This window comes from Canis lupus, chromosome 5, assembly GCF_011100685.1.
Source record: "Canis lupus familiaris isolate Mischka breed German Shepherd chromosome 5, alternate assembly UU_Cfam_GSD_1.0, whole genome shotgun sequence".
Classification (NCBI taxonomy): Eukaryota; Metazoa; Chordata; class Mammalia; order Carnivora; family Canidae; genus Canis; species Canis lupus.
In genome coordinates, this window is record NC_049226.1 from 26175164 (window position 1) to 26192772 (window position 17609).

At 42.1% G+C, this 17609-nt stretch overlaps 1 pseudogene; it reads right to left on the reverse strand.

The window, feature by feature from the left end:
• LOC119876320 overlaps positions 1–17206 on the reverse strand; it is a 170048-nt pseudogene extending 152842 nt beyond the window's left edge.
• Between the last annotated feature and the right edge of the window lie 403 nt (positions 17207–17609).

The window sequence follows — 17609 nt, forward strand, 5'->3', positions numbered from 1 at the left end:
GTGGTCTATTCTGGAGAAAGTTCCCTGTGCACTTGAGAAGAATGTGTATTCAGTTGAGTTTGGATGTAAAGTTCTGTAGATATCTGTGAAATCCATCTGGTCCAGTGTATCATTTAAAGCTCTCGTTTCTTTGGAGATGTTGTGCTTAGAAGACCTATCGAGTATAGAAAGAGCTAGATTGAAGTCACCAAGTATAAGTGTATTATTATCTAAGTATTTCTTCACTTTGGTTAATAATTGATTTATATATTTGGCAGCTCCCACATTCGGGGCATATATATTGAGTATTGTTAAGTCCTCTTGTTGGATAGATCCTTTAAGTATGATATAGTGTCCCTCTTCATCTCTCATTACAGTCTTCGGGGTAAATTTTAGTTTATCTGATATAAGGATGGCTACCCCTGCTTTCTTTTGAGGACCATTCGAATGGTAAATGGTTCTCCAACCTTTTATTTTCAGGCTGTAGGTGTCCTTCTGTCTAAAATGAGTCTCTTGGAGATAGCAAATAGATGGGTCCTGCTTTTTTATTCAGTCTGAAACCCTGTGCCTTTTGATGGGGTCATGAAGCCCGTTCATGTTCAGAGTAACTATTGACAGATATGAGTTTAGTGTCATCATGATATCTATTCAGTCCTTGTTTTTGTGGATTGTTCCACTGAACTTCTTCTTAAAGGGGAATTTTAAGAGTTCCCCTTAAAATTTCTTGCAGAGCTGGTTTGGAGGTCACATATTCTTTCAGTTCCTGCCTGTCTTGGAAGCTCTTTATCTCTCCTTCTATTTTGAATGAGAGCCTTGCTGGATAAAGTATTCTTGGCTGCATGTTCTTCTCATTTAGGACCCTGAATATATCCTCCCAGCCCTTTCTGGCCTGCCAGGTCTCTGTGGAGAGGTCTGCTGTTATCCTAATACTCCTCCCCATAAAAGTTAGGGATTTCTTATCTCTTGCTGCTTTAAGGATCTTCTCTTTATCTTTGGAATTTGCAAGCTTCACTATTAAATGTCGAAGTGTTGAACGGTTTTTATTGATTTTAAGGGGGGAATCTCTCTATTTCCTGGATCTGAATGCCTGTTTCCCTTCCCAGATTAGTAAAGTTTTCAGCTATGATTTGTTCAAATACATATTCTGGCCCTCTGGCCCTTTCGGCGTCCTTGGGAACCCAAATTAAACGTAGGTTTTTCTTCCTCAGGCTGTCGTTTATTTTCCTTAATCTATCTTTATGGTCTTTTAATTGTTTGTCTCTTTTTTCCTCAGTTTCCCTCTTTGCCATCAACTTGTTTTCTATTGCACTCACTCGTTCTTCCACCACATTAACCCTTGTCGTTAGGACTTCTAGTTTGGATTGCATCTCATTCAATTGATTTTTAATTTCTGCCTGATTAGCTCTAAATTCTGCAGTCATGAAGTCTCTTGAGTCCTTTATGCTTTTTTCTAGAGCCACCAGTAGCTGTATAATAGTGCTTCTGAATTGGCTTTCTGACATTAAATTGTAATCCAGATTTTGTACCTCTGTGGGAGAGAGGACTGTTTCTGATTCTTTCTTTTGAGGTGAGGTTTTCCTTCTAGTCATTTTGCTCAGTGCAGAGTGGCCGAAAACAAGTTGTATTGGGAAAAGGAGAAATAGAGAGGAGAGAAGGAAAGAAAAGAGAAAGAGAACAAAAAGAAGGAAGAAAAAAAGAAAAAAAAAGAAGAAAAAGAGAAAGAAAAAGAAAGAAAGGGAAAAAAGTGTGGGGGAAGCAAACAAATAAAAAAACAAAACAAAACAAAACAAAAAACAAAAAACCCACGGGGAAGTATCTTCTGATTCTGTATACTTTAAGTCCCTTGACTTCCCCTGGAACTTGTCCGTCTAGCTGGTCTTCTGGGGGAGGGGCCTGTTGTGCTGATTTTCAGGTATGAGCACTTGGGGGAGCTGCTCTGCCCCTGCCTGGTGCAGGGCTCAGTGGGGGTTGTTTACCCCGTGAGGCCCCAGGAGGAACAACCGTAGTGGCGGGGCCAGCTCTGGAGCCCTGGAGTCAGCCCCCGCAGGAACTCCGGAGCTCTCCGTCTGCAGGGCCTGGAGGCTCCGGGGCGGGGCCGCTGATCTGCTCAGCTCGGGGCAAGAGCGTCCTTGCTGTCCTGGGCCCTCTCGGCCTCTGCCTGTCCCGGGGGAGGCAGATCCTGGGCTGTGTCCCGGCGCCCTGTTTTCCAGGTCTGCGCTGTTGGATTCGCGCTCCCGGCCGCGCAGCCCCCTCCGCAGAGCCGCCGCCCGAGCCCCTCCGAGCTGCTCCGGGTCCCGCCGGGTTCCGCCGTGCGCGCTGCAGCCCTTAGGGAGCTCGGCGCACTCTCCCGGGGCGCAGGTGTCTGTTACTGTCCCGGGGAGCCCGAGGGCATCCCCGCCCTCCTGGGTCCTGCTCCACCTCCCTGCGAGCCCCTTTCCGCCCGGGAAGGTCGGTGCAGCTCCTGCTCCTCCGGGACGGGGCTCTCCTGTCCTGGGGACCCTCGCCCCGGCCTCAGCCCGGCTCCTCGCGGGGCCCCTCCCCCTTGGAGGCCTTTTGTTTCTTTATTTCTTTTTCCCCGTCTTCCTACCTTGATAGAAGCGTGAACTCTTCTCACTGTAGCATTCCAGCTGGCCTCTCTTTAATTCTCAGGTAGAATTAATAGATTTTCAGGAAAATTTGAAGGTTTTCTAGGTAATTTGGTGGGGACAGGTGATTTGGGGACCCTGCTCTTCCGCCATCTTGCCCCTCCCCCCCGGGTCAAACATTTTTGATCAGTAACTCTTCTGGGTATTTCAGACATATTATGTCATTATTTAATTCCTACAGCAAAGTTTGTTTCCCCCAAAATAATTTTTATTATCCCTATTTTGTATTTGAAAAAAATCATTACAAGAGTTGATTTTCCCCAAGATCCACAGCTAGTAAACTGAAAGCCAAGGTTTGAACACAAATCTGACTGTACAAGTACATTATCTGCTGGACCATTCTTTGTACAACTGACTATAGGCTCAAAAGGAATTCAGCCGAGGATCATCTGGTCTGGAATCAGACAAAGTTTCATGTAAGAAATGAATTCTTGGGGGCGGGGCAAGATGGTGGAAGAGTAGGATCCCCAAGGCATCTGTCCCTACCAACTTACCTAGGTAACTTTCAAATAATCATGAAAACCTACGAATTTGGCCTGAGATTTAAAGACAGAACAGCTGGAACACTACAGTGAGAAGAGTTCCCGCTTCTATCAAGGTAGGAAGACGGGGAAAAAGAAATAAAAAAGAATCCAGTGGAGGACCCCCCCCACCCCCCCCACCCCCACCGCAAGGACCCGGGCTAGGCTGGGTGGCGCGAGCCTCCAGGACAGGAAAACCCATCCCTAGAGATGCAAGAAATGTAAAAATCTCCCGGGATGGAAAGGCACTGGCAGGGAACACGAGCAGGATCCCAGGAGGGTCAGTGGAGCCCCCAGGTTCCCGGGTCACTAACAGAGGACCTGCGCCCTGGGGGAGGGCGCACCACGCCTTGTGCCTGAGCTCCCTAAAGGGCTGCAGCGCGGGGCGGGCGGGCGGGGCCTGCGGAGCAGCTCGGAGCGGCTCGGGCTGCGGCTCCCGTGGAGGGGGCTGCGGGGCCCAGGAGTGTGATTCCAGCAGCGCAGGCCCCGGGTACTGGCGTCGGGGGACATAGCCCAGGATCCTGCGTTCCCCCTGGGACAGGGGAAGGCGGGGAGGGCACAGGACAACGAGGACGCTCCTGCCGCCGGGCGCCCGCAAGGTTGTGCAGGTGAGTGCCCTGCCACCCCGGAAGCATCCAGGCCCCTGTGGACTGGGAGCTGCGGTAGTTACTGCGGGAGCTGACTCCAGGGCTGGAGACCTGGCCGCTGCTAGGTGTTGCTCCTCCTTGTGTCACCCTGTGCCTGGGAAGAGCAGGGCCGCCAGGGAACAGGGGCTTCACAGGATAAACAGCTCTCACTGAGCCGTGCACCTGGCAGGGGGGCAGGGCGCTCCCCGGGTGCACACACCTGAGAATCAGCACAGCAGGACCCTCCCCCAGAAGACCAGCTGGAAGGACAGGGTAAGAGCAAGTTCTCGACAGAGCAGCCCTGGAAAGCTCCAGAAGAGGTAGAGGGATTTACATTATATAGAACCAGAGGATACCTCTCCTTGTTTTTAGTTTTTGTTTCTGTTTTTTTGTTGTTGTTGTTTGTTTGTTTTTACATTTTTTGTCTTTTTTTTTCTTCCTTTTTTCCAGTACAACTCGTTTTTAGCCACTCAGCACTGAGCTAAATGACTAGAAAGAAGAACTCACCACAAAAGAAAGAATCAGAAATGGTACTTTCTGCCAGAGAGTTACAGAATTTGGATTACAATTTGATGTCTGAAAGCCAATTCAAAAGCACAATTATAAAGATATTGGTGGCTCTGGAAAAACGCATAAAGGAATCAAGAGACTTCATGACTGCAGAATTTAGATCTTATCAGGCCGAAATTAAAAATCAGTAAAATAAGATGCAATCCAAACTGAGGAGGTCCTGATGGTGAGGGTTAATGAGGTAGAAGAACAAGTGAGTGACATCGAAGACAAGTTGATGGCAAGGAAGGAAGCTGAGGAAAAAAGAGTAAAACAATTAAAAGACCATGAATAAAAGTTAAAGGAAATAAATGACAACCTCAGAAGGAAAAATCTATGCTTAATTGGGGTTCCAGAGGGCACTGAGAGGGACAGAGGACCAGAAAGCATATTTGAACAAATCATAGCTGAGAACTTCCCTAATGTGGGGAGGAAAACAGGCATTCAGATCCAGGGAGATAGAGAGATCCCCCCTAAAATCAATAAAAACCATCCAACACCCTGACATTTAATAGTGAAACTTGCAAATTCCAAAGATAAAGAGAGGATCCTTAAAGCAGCAAGAGACAAGAGATCCCTGACTTATATGGGGAGAAATACTGGATTAACAGCAGACCCCTCCACAGAGACCTGGCAGGCCAGAAAGGGCTGGCAGGATATATTCAGGGTCCTAAATGAGAAGAACATGCACAAGAATACTCTATCCAGCAAGGCTCTCATTCAGAATATAATGAGAGATAAAGAGCTTCCAAGATAGGCAGAAACTGAAAGAATATGTGACCTCCAAACCAGCTCTGCAAGAAATATTAAGGGAGACCCTGTAAAAGAAAGAGGACACGGACATAAATAATGCACAAAAACAGGGACTGAATAGGTATTATGATGACACTAAATTTTATGTTTCAATAGTAACTCTAAATGTGAATGGGCTAAATGATCCCATCAAAAGACGCAGGGTTTTAGACTGGATAAAAAAGCAAGACTCATCTATCTACTTGCTGTCTTCAAGAGACTCATTTGAGACCTGAGGACACCTACAGACTGAAAATAAAAGGTTGGAGAACCATTTACCACTCAAATGGTCCTCAAAAGAAAGCAGGGGTAGCCATCCTCATATCAGATAAATTAAAGTTTATCCCAAAGACTGTAGTAAGAGATGAAGAGGGATGCTATATCATACTTAAAGAATCTATCCAACAAGAGGACCTAACAATCATGAATATTTATGCCCCTAATGTGGGAGCTGCCAAGTATATCAATCAATTAATAGCCAAAGTAAAGACATACTTAGATAATAATACACTTATACTGGGAGACGTGAACACGGCGCTTTCTGTAAATGATAGATCTTCTAAGCACAACATCTCCAAAGAAACAAAAGCTTTAAATGATACACTGGACCAGGTGGATTTCACAGACATTTACAGAACTTTACATCCAAACGAACTGAATATACATTCTTCTCAAATGCATATGGAACTTTCTCCAGAATAGACCACATACGGGGTCACAAATCAGGTCTTAACTGAACCCAAAAGATTGGGATTGTCCCCTTCATATTTTCAGATCATAATGCTTTGAAACTAGAACTAAATCACAAGAAGAAATTTGGAAGGAATTCAAATACGTGGAGGTTAAAGACATCCTGCTAAAAGATGAAAGAGTCAACCAGGAAATTAGAGAAGAATTAAAAAGATACATGAAAACTAATGAGAATGAAGATACAACTATTCAAAATCTTTGGGATACAGCCAAAGCAATCCTGAGAGGGAAATATGTTGCAATATAAGCATCCCTCAAAAAACTGGAAAAAAACTCTAATACACAAGCTAACCTTGCACCTAAAAGAACTGGAGAAAGAATAGCAAATAAAACCTACACCGAGCAGAAAAGAGTTAATAAAGATTCAAGCAGAACTCAATGAAATAGAGACCAGAAGAACTGTGGAACAGATCAACAAAACGAGGAGTTGGTTCTTTGAAAGAATTAATAAGATAGATAAACCATTAGCCAGCCTTATTAAAAACAAAAGAGAAAAGACTAATTAATAAAATCAAGAATGAAAAAAGAAAGATCACCACCAATGCCAAGGAAATAGAAACAATTTTAAAAACATATTATGAGCAGCTATACGCCAAAAAATTAGGCAATCTAGAAGAAATGGACGTATTTTTGGAAAACCACAAACTACCAAAACTGGAACAGGAAGAAATAGAAAATCTGAACAGGCCAATAACCAGGGAGGAAATTGAAGCAGTCATCAAAACCTCCCAAGACACAGAGGTGCAGGGCCAGAGGGCTTCCCAGGTGAATTCTATCAAATGTTTAAAGAAGAAACCATACCTATTCTACTAAAGCTGTTCTGAAAGATAGAGATGGAGTGCTTCTAAACTCCTTCTATGAGGCCAGCATCACCTTAATTCCAAAACCAGACAAAGACCCCACCAAAAGGAGAATTATAGACCTATATCCCTGATGAACATGGATGCAAAAATTCTCAACAAGATACTAGCCAATAGGATCCAACAGTGCATTAAGAAGATTATTCACCATGACCAAGTGGGATTTATCCCTGGGATGCAAGGCTGGTTCAACACTTATAAAGCAATCAATGTGATAGATCATATCAACAAGAGAAAAAACAAGAACCATATGATCCTCTCAATAGATGCAGAGAAAGCATTTGACAAAATACAGCATCCATTCCTGATCAAAACTCTTCAGAGTGTAGGGATAGAGGGAACATTCCTCAGCATCTTAAAAGCCATCTATGAAAAGCCCACAGCAAATATTCTCAATGGGGAAACACTGGGAGCCTTTCCCCTAAGATCAGGAACAAGACAGGGATGTCCACTCTCACCACTGCTATTCAACATAGTACTAGAAGTCCTAGCCTCAGCAGTCAGGCAACAAAAAGAAATAAAAGGCATTCAAATTGGCAAATAAGAAGTCAAACTCTCCCTCTTCACAGATGACATGATACTGTACATAGAAAACCCAAAAGACCTCCACCCTCAGATTACTAGAACTCATACAGCAATTCAGTAGCGTGGCAGGATACAAAATCAATGCGCAGGAATCAGTGGCATTTCTATACATGAACAATGAGACTGAAGAAAGAGAAATTAAGGAGTCAATCCCATTTACAATTGCACCCAAAAGCATAAGATACCTAGGAATAAACCTAACCAAAGAGGTAAAGGATCTATACCCTAAAAACTACAGAACACTTCTGAAAGAAATTGAGGAAGACACAAAGAGATGGAAAAATATTCCATGCTTATGGATTGGAAGCATTAATATTGTGAAAATGTCAATGTTACCCACGGCAATTTACACATTTAATGCAATCCCTATCAAAATACCATGGACTTTCTTCAGAGAGTTGGAACAAATCATCTTAAGATTTGTGTGGAATCAGAAAAGACCCCAAATAGCCAGGGGAATATTAAAAAAGAAAACCAGAGCTGGGAGGATCACAATGCCAGATTTCAGGTTGTATTACAAAGCTGTGGTCATCAAGACAGTGTGGTACTGGCACAAAACCAGACACGTAGATCAGTGGAACAGAATAGAGAACCCAGAAATGGGCCCTCAACTTTATGGTCGACTAATATTTGACAAAGCAGGAAAGACTATCCACTGGAAAAAAGACAGTCTCTTCAATAAATGGTGCTGGGAAAATTGGCCAGCCATGTGCAGAAGAATGAAACTAGACCATTCTCTTACACCACACACAAAGATATATTCAAAATGTATGAAAGATCTATATGTGAGATAAGAATGCATCAAATCCTAGAGGAGAACACAGGCAACACCCTTTTTGAACTTGGCCACAGCAACTTCTTGCAAGATACATCCATGAAGGCAAAAGAAACAAAAGCAAAAATGAATTATTGGGATTTAATAAAGATAGAAATCTTCTGCACAGCAAAAGAAACAGTCAACAAAACTAATAGACAACCACAGAATGGGAGAAGATAGTTGCAAATGACATATCAGATAAAGGGCTAGTATCCAAGATCTATAAAGAACTTATTAAACTCAACAGCAAAGGAACAAACAATCCAATCAGGAAATGGGCAAAAGACATGAAGAGAAATCTCACAGAGGACGACATAGACATGGCCAACATGCACATGAGAAAATGCTCTGCATCCCTTGCCATCAGGGGAATAGAAATCAAAACCACAATGAGATACCACCTCACACCAGTGAGAATGGGGAAAATTAACAAAGCAGGAAACCACAAATGTTGGAGAGGATGTGGAGAAAAGGGAACCCTCTTGCACTGTTGGTGGGAATGTGAACTGGTGCAGCCACTCTGGAAAACTGTGGGGAGGTTCCTCAAAGAGTTAAAAATAGACCTGCCCCACGACCCAGCAATTGCACTGCTGGGGATTTACCCCAAAGATACAGAAGCAGTGAAAGGCTGGGACACCTGCACCCTGATGTTTCTAGCAGCAATGGTCACAATAGCCAAACTGTGGAAGGAGCCTCGGTGTCCAACGAAAGATGAATGGATAAAGAAGATGTGGTCTATGTATACAATGGAATATTCCTCAGCCATTAGAAACGACAAATACCCACCATTTGCTTCGACATGGAGGGACCTGGAGGGTATTATGCTGAGTGAAATAAGTCAATTGGAAAAGGACAAACATTATATGTTCTCATTCATCTGGAGAATATAAAAAATAGTGAAAGGGAATAAAGGGTAAAGGAGCGAAAATGAGTGGGAAATATCAGAGAAGGTGACAGAACATGAGAGACTCCTAACTCTGGGAAACGAACAAGGGGTAGTGGAAAGGGAGGTGGGCGGGGGTTGGGGGTGACTGGGTGAGGGGCACTGAGGGGGGCACTTGATGGGATGAGCACTGGGTGATATGCTATATGTTGGCAAATTGAACTTGAATAAAAAATAATAATAAAAAGAAAAATAAAGTAAAATAAATAAAGTAGTTTTCTTAAAAAAAAAAGAAATGGGTTCTTATTTAGTATTGGAAAATGGGACAAGTTTAGATACATTGATAATTAAAGATAGAATCTTTTGAGATGCCTGGGTAGCTCAGTGGTTCAGTGTCTGCCTTTGGCTCAGGGTGGGATCCCAGTTTCTGGGGGTCGAGTCCCCCGATAGGTTCCCTGCAGGGAGCCTGCTTCTTCCTCTCCCTATGACTCTGCCTCTCTCTATGTGTCTTTCATGAATAAATAAAATCTTAAAAATACATAAAATCTTTCAGACAAAGAAGGCTTACCCCAAGAAAACCATCCCCCAATATATCCATACATTTGTTTGATTACTTTTTTAAATTGAGAAACAGCACTTAATCCTAGGCCTCCCTCCATGAAATTAATCTCTGATTTTAAGTAAAATGTTTTCAATCCTGAAGTTAGAAAAACAATGTAATTGTGGTTGCAGAGAAAATGATAGTATTTTTATTGCAGAGAAATAACTTCTAAACTATTCATTTCTGGAGAAAGAGCAAAAAGATCCAATGCTTACAACAAATCAGTTATTACATCAGCTTTCAATGACTTTCTGGTTCCAGCTGAGGGAAGATTTCCACTTACATATCATCATATTCATCTCTTGTGAGAATTTAGTGCTGAATTACCCTAGGAAGCTTGGGGGTAAAAATAATGAAATGTTTTAAGATGTCAAAAACTTGGAATTGAGTTTAGTTTTATTTTTAAGGAATAGTCTGGGACTGTTACTGGATTTTTGGATTATCTTTCCTCTCATGTGCCTGGCACTGCAGACGGACCTGAAACACATCACTTTTCCCAGCTGATCATTCCTAAATGCAAAGAGGAGTTTGAAAACCAGAGCTCACTCAACAAAAGGCTGGATGGGTAGCTCTACAGTGAAAGAGCTAAAGGAACACCAGCTAGAGGGAGCCCCATCTCTGTGAACATCAAACTGAGAGCTGCTGCCTGGGATGGCCATTTCACCTGCATCATGCCCTATTTTTTAGTAAATAAGCATGGCCTATGTAAGTAACCTGTCCAACATCTCACAGCATGGGCAGAATCAAAGCTAAAACTTCTTTTATATTTTGTGCTGGAAGTTCAGGGGACACTTATTAACCCATTACTCCCTCTCCTCCACCTAGATGCTAACGAAGAGCAGATAAACCCCAGGAACAAAACAGGTGGGTCAAAATATATTTACAAGTATCGGTTGCTCACAAAGCTAAACTGAGCAGCACAGTGGGGCCTCCTTCTCCCCTCCATAAGCCTAGCCTTGCAATGCACAGGAAATAGAAGTCTCCACCAACTGGAGAGTGGGGGGGGGGGGGGGGGGGGGGCGGAAAAAAAAAACAAGGAAAAAGAGCTGACCATCCAAAAAGGAGACTTATTTCATCTGCCATCTCAAGGAACAAGAACAACACACACCATTTTGAATAAAGGCAGGACTGACAAAGCAAGAGCAATGGCATCTTGCCCACATTACAATAGAATGGCCCTACCTCTTGGCTTGCATGACCTATTGGGTGCCAGTCATGCCTCCCAAGGGGAGGAACAGGTGGGAGCCACAAGTCAGCTCACACCTCAGAGAGGAATGCAAGCCCTTCATGGAAATAAGCAACAGAAGACGAGATGCCACATTACACTTACCATGGTGTTTAGCTCATATTCAGCTTCTGTGGAGTATTTTAAGTCTGTACAAGTTCTGTAGACTATTTCATGTGTGCATTGGAAGACTATATTAGGTCTTAAGATCAAGATCCAAGGATGATAAAGGCAGCACAGAAGCACCACAGCATGGGAAAGCAACCTGCAGAAACATTTTTCATTGTGGCAAGTGCACTCATTATTTTATATATCATATACATATTTTTATATTTGTTTAACATATAATTATAATAGCTAATAATATATTATGCTAAAATTATATGTTGTAGTGTATACTTACATATTAGCTACTATAATTATATTATAAATATGTAATTACCTTTAATTTGAGAATTAAGTGCTCTTCCTTTCAAATATTACAAAAAAAAAATAATTTCAACTTTGATGTAGCTAAATCAATGGCTGACCTGATTTTCCAGGTGCTTTTCTCCCCAAGGAAATTAGAAACAGGTTTTTTTTATTTGTGCTCCCCACAAAACATAATCAGTGATAAGACATTCAGACAATGTAGAACTGAACTAAACTACTTGAAGGTTAATACACCTGTATTCTGATTTTTTTTTAAAGTAGGCTCCATATGTAATGTAAGGTTTGAACTTACGACCCTGAGATCAAAAGTCACATGCTCCACTGACTGAGCCACCTAGTCACCCCCTAATATACTTGTGTTCTGCTTCACCAACATCCGCACAGTATCTAGCAGTGAATATTTAGTGGGAAATGAATGCATATTTTATTAAGAGACCTAGAACCTGGGCACCTGGATGGCTCAGTTGGTTAAGTATCTGCTTTCAGTTTAGGTCGTGATCCTGGGGTCCTGGGATCAGGTACTACATCAGGTGCCTTGCTCTGCGGGGAGTGAGAAGGGAGCCTCCTTTTCTCTCTGCCTCTGTCTCTCATGAATAAATAAAATCTTAAGAAAAAGAGAGAGAGAGAGAGAGAGAGAGAGAGACTTAGTAAAAGATTTTCATCTTCTTCAGAAAGCCCATGTTGTATCATTAAGGATTTGTTGCCATTCTGGCAAACACTTGTAAGTTTTGCATACCAGAAACATCCCACCTCATTCCCAGTGTCTAGATTTTGTTCCTGAATAGTCTCAACTCATCTGATCTACATCTTACTCTTTTCCCCAAATCTTCTACCTATCCTCCTGCCTTTCTGCTATCTGTGATCTCCTCTCCCAACTTGATACACAACACTTTTTCTGGTACTATGCCTTTCATTCACCAACTTAGCTGGAGTATTCAAAGGTATCCTTCAGAACCATGCATGTACTAGTTCTATAAGATCCTTGGGATCACCCCCATCGCCCTGAGATTCTCACCAAAAATAGTCTGACCAAGTTTTGTTGCCAGAATAGAAAATGTGTCTTCTATGCCAAAGAAATCAAACACTATCTCTAGAAAACATGTGCTAGTTCTTTCTCTGGCAATAGCTACATAACCCAATGCTGGCCAGTTTGCCAGTTTGCCAGAAAAGCTCACAGATGCACTCAGTGCTTGCCCATATAACTGATAAATGTCCAGTAATATTTCTGTACTTTTTAGATTTGGGGGCAATGTAGCTACCAATGAAAGCCTCTCTGATCTTGTAATAGCAATCATAATAATCCAAATAAAAAACCAGTGCAGACCTTTAATACTTGCTTTCCAAAGTTGTGCCTGTATATATAGTTTTTGTGCTTGGTGCTGTTATTCCTATTTTTTAGATAAGTAAACTAGATTGTCTAAGGTTTAAGTAACTTGACCAAGGTCTGATTAAAATTGCCTCCAAGCCTCACTTCCATAGCCTTCTAAGTTCATAGTCGTCCCTGACAGTTTCTCAGAATTCCTGGGATGTTTCACAATCCCAAAGCCCTGTCAGCCCCTGAGTTCTAGCTTTCTTCTTTGATACATCTAACAGTGCCTATTATTGAGACCTTAAAAAAACAGTAATGGATCACATCTGTCCTTCCTTGGTTAGGACACATGAGGAAACTTGATACCTAGAGAAGACAGATGTCAAAATGTCAGTTACAATGCTTAATAAAGCTTATTGTAGAAACGATCTTTAGAGCCAAATGTGTTTACTAATTATCTCTAAAATCCATCTTTCACAAATCAAAAGTCACCTTCAGAAATCAAAAGCCACCATTCTTCCCAGCCTTTCTCTGTGAGTTTACTAAATGAGAGAGCTGGAAGATTGGTTCTAAAGAAAAATAAGAAGAGAACCCAGAACACTTTAAATGCATTTCTTCTTTCCATCTCACCTTCCAGGTAAGTCACTCTTCTGCCCCTGGATAGAGCCAGTGTTATCCAATGGAAGGCATTCTTCCTGGAAACATGACACAAACAAAGTGAAAGTTCTCCCTAAAAGCCAGACATAAAACTTGACCCATTCTTCAATTTCCATGCACTTAGTAGGTTTTATTAAAAAATTTTGGGGGGGGAGGTTAATAAAAATGGAATTTCATACAGCAATGTTCCAGCTCCTAATTTTATACCAATTTTTAAGCATTTGTCCTACAAATAAACATTTAGATGCCAAGTATGGTTTTAAAAATATAGCAATAATGATTCCCGCTATATTCGTATCCAACTTTTATTTTTAAGAGTTGGGTCTTATGATGGGTTTAACTGAACAAACTTGCTTTTGGTAAGTTTCGAAATAGACATAATAAAGTCCAAAATTAAAGCCTGTACTACTGAGCAAGTGTACTTGTACATTTTACTAACTGCAGGTGAACTGGGCTCGTATCCCATATGAGTCATGCCCTGTGGAAATAGTGGACAGAGTCATTGGAAACAAGCAAAGATAAGCCCCAAATCTATACTGTAGATGTTTGAATTTCTTCTGTTTTTACACAAATAAAAATAATTCTTCTAATAATTCTAAATAATATTTAGTATTTTCATTCAAATTGTTCAATACACAGAAAAATAGACTACATCGAATTTGTATATTGTGGGATTTTCTCAGGCAAGAAAATGACTAGTCCTATGGTCTTGGGAGGGAAATCTAGTGGATTAGCTAAATAGGGTATCTGATGCCCAATCTCATTAATTCACATATGTGCTGTAATTAAAAATTTCTTTTAGGATTTTTATGGTGCATGAAGCTTCAAAGCACCCCTGAGAAGTAAGTGAGGGCTACTAATATTCTATTACAGGCTCTCAGTCACAAATGTCCATTAAAGGCCTACTGGTGCAAAGGGAAGGAAAAAGGTCTTAAGATGAAAAGCAAAGGTATTATCAATATTCAGAATGTGCTTTTAGTGAGAGAAAATCAGGGGACTCCATGAGCAAAAGTCTAATTACAAATATGAAGTCTAAAAATATATGTAGTTATAAAAACCACAAAAATACTTTAACAGGTTATGGTAGACCAATAATGAATGCCTTCTGCTCCCCAGAAGACATTCACACCCTAATCCTCTGGACACTTTGAACAGATCCATCCTAATGCAAAAAGGATTTTCTATTGACATCAAGGTAGAACACTCCCCTAAACTGTCTATGTGGACCCAATGTAATTACATGAGCTTTATAAGTAAAGAATATTCCCTGACTGGAGCGACAGATGCAGTGGGAGGAGGCAGAAACATATGGTGGAAAGGGAACTTGGACAGATCAGATGCCAGAAGATAAATTCAAAGTGTAAGAAGGACCTGCTCTGCCATTGGTAGCTTTGAAGATGCGAGGATAGGACCAGGAGCAAAGGAACACAGGTAGCCTCTAGAAAAGGACTCCCAATCAACACCCAGCAAGAAAATGGGACTTCATTCCACCAACCATGATCACTGATCTCTGCCAACAACCTGAATAAGCATGGAAATGGATTCTCCTCGCAACCTTAGAAAAGTGCTCAGTTCAGCACATTTTTAAATTTCTGTTTCAGGAGACTTAAAGCAGAGAAACTAGTTATGTTTTGAAAAAAAATTTCAAATTACAGAATAGTGGACTCTATCATAGCAATTCCTTTGTAGGAGGTTTAATAGTGTCCTTCCCAAATTCATGTCCACCTATAACCTCAAAATAGGATATTATTTGGAAATAGGATCTCTGTAGATGTCATGGTAAGGATCCAGATGAAATCATACTAAATCAGAGTAGTCCCTGAGTCCAAGGACAATGTCCTTATAAAAGACGGTAAAGGGCACACAGACACAGGGAAGATGGCCATGTGGCAGCACAAGCAGAGGTTGGAGTTAGGCTGCCACAAGCCCTGAAATGTCAGGAGCCATCACAAGCTCAAAGAGGAAAGGAAATACTCTGCCCAAAAGGCTTCTGAGGGAGCATGGCCCTGCCAACACCTGAATTTCAGACTTCTGACCTTGAGAACAGTAAGAATCAATCCCTGATGTTTTATATCCTCAAGCTTGTGGTAATTTGACCTGGCAGCCCTAGGAAACACACCCTTCAACACAAAACACTATCCCTGAACCATTTGCTCCATGCTGCCTTAGTTTTCTGTGGCTCCACTCTGCCTCCCTGATATGTGAATACTGGGTGCTGATTGTATGCAGTTCTACCTTTCTGTTTTGTTCAAGTTGCACAAAAAATGAAATTAAGCACTTGAATCACTGCAACTGATCATTTTTCCTCCTCTGCTCTTTTTTGGCAAATCTCTGAAAAGGACCAACTTCAGAGACTGACTTCAGAGTAACTCTTTCCTGTCCTTAAGTGTTTATGGTCCTGTGGGGAGTCATTTTCTGTTTCTGGGCAGTTCTCTGCTTCTACTAATCTGGCAAGCACAGATCAAGCTGTCCTTGAAAACTTATTCCAGCAACATGGTGGGAGGGCTGAACCAGAATTGCCCATGTCTTAGGACAGATCAGCAGCTCTATCTCCAGATCTTCCTTGACACTTTTTCATCATTTCTAGGTCTTTGTAAAATTTCCTTTTGTTATAAGTTGTTTTCCTAATTTTGTTGAATTACCTCTCTGTATTTTCCTACAGCCTCTCATGTTTCCCTACAACAGCTATTTTGGGGATGCCTGGGTGTTGCAGTAGGAGGAGCATCTGATCCTTGGGTTTTCAGCTAGGGTCATGATCTCAGGGTTGTGGAATCAAGCTCCACATCAGGCTCCATGCTCAGTAGGGAGTCTGCTTGAAATTCTCGCTCTCCCTCTGCCCCCTTCTCTCCGCCCATGTGTTCATGTGGGTGCTCTCTCATATAAATAAATCAATCTTGGGGAAAATAAAACAATTATTTTTAGCTTTTCATTGGATAAATCACTAATCTCCATGTCCTTGGGTTCAGTTGCTGGAGAAAGACTGTCATTTTTTGGTGAGGTACTATTCCTTTCACCATTTCATGTTCTCCAAGCTGTGTTGGTATCTTTGCATTTGAAGTAGTCCCCTCCTTCAGTTTTTACCTGCTCCTTTTCAGAGAGAAACACTTTATGTCAGCCTTAACATGATTCTGAGGCAATCTCAGATCTCCTATGAGTAACATGTACTCCACACCTCCTCCTTCATGGGGCAGAATTCTTAAGCTTGTATGCCTTCCCTGAAAGATAAAATGCACCAATCCAGTGCTGACAGAGACTCTCTTTTGTTTTCCAATAAGCTAGTCTGAAGTCCAAGTAGCTTGCATTCGTGCCCTGACCCAGGCCAGGGCTCAGGCCATCTGTGTTTGCCCAACAACTGCATACCAAAACTCACTCTCACCCACTGTCTTTGGGACCATGCACAGGGAGACTATCACAGAATGGGGTTGAAGCACATGGTGAGGCTCGCTGGCAACTTCTTGATGGAGTCTGGCATGCAGTTGGTAGGATCTGCATCCCTTTAATGCCTTCTGAGCATCCCATCTGCCACTCTCCCATCTCCTTCCCTCCCTCCAGTCACATAGCTCATGATGCAGTACTCAGGATGGAAGGGGAGAGGAATGAGCCCCTTCAGGAGCAACCTGCACAAAGGGGGAGGCTGGATACTCACATGGGCTCTTCCCCCTGTGAGAGGAATCATGGGCAGAAGAGCGCTCTTGGCCTTACCCTTTCTGTGTTGGTGTTGCTGGATTTCTCTACCTTTAGTGCCCACAGTTCTTGGTCACATCTCTTCAAAGAATGAAGAGGTAGACCAGAGGAACAGTGGCAGGCAGCAAAGCAAAGTTTATTGAGCATAAGTATAAAGCTCCTGGAGAGGGAGAGGGTGCCAAGAGGGTTGTCCTTGGAGTTGCTACGCTTAGGGGATTTTATGAGCTCTTCTACAGAACTATCATAAGCAATTAGGGTGTGCAGAGTTGTGCCAATCAGAGCTTTGGTCATGTATCTCTCTACCTATTATGTTAATATCAACGTGCTGATGGTCTTTTTTTGTTGACATCTGGGGGCTTATTTCTTAACTACCCCTTGCTGTGATATTGACAAATGCTTTGTGGTTAATTGCCTTATTTTAGGATGCTTTGCAGAAGTGATTTCTGGAAAGGCTGCAAAGCAGAATATTAGCGTGGTCCTGTCTAAGCTGCAGAACAGAAGGTTAGTGCTGCTTTATTTTAGCTGTCCTGACTCATTTTATTGCTAAGTACCCTGGCCTTGACTGCCTAACTGTCCAACTAACTTCTAACGTTGAAGGAGGATGTGGGCAAAGTAAAACTGCTCCTCTCATGGACTCCAATGCACCCCAACTCATGTTTTTTTTTTTTTTTTTTTTTTCCCGTGGTGTGCTGGA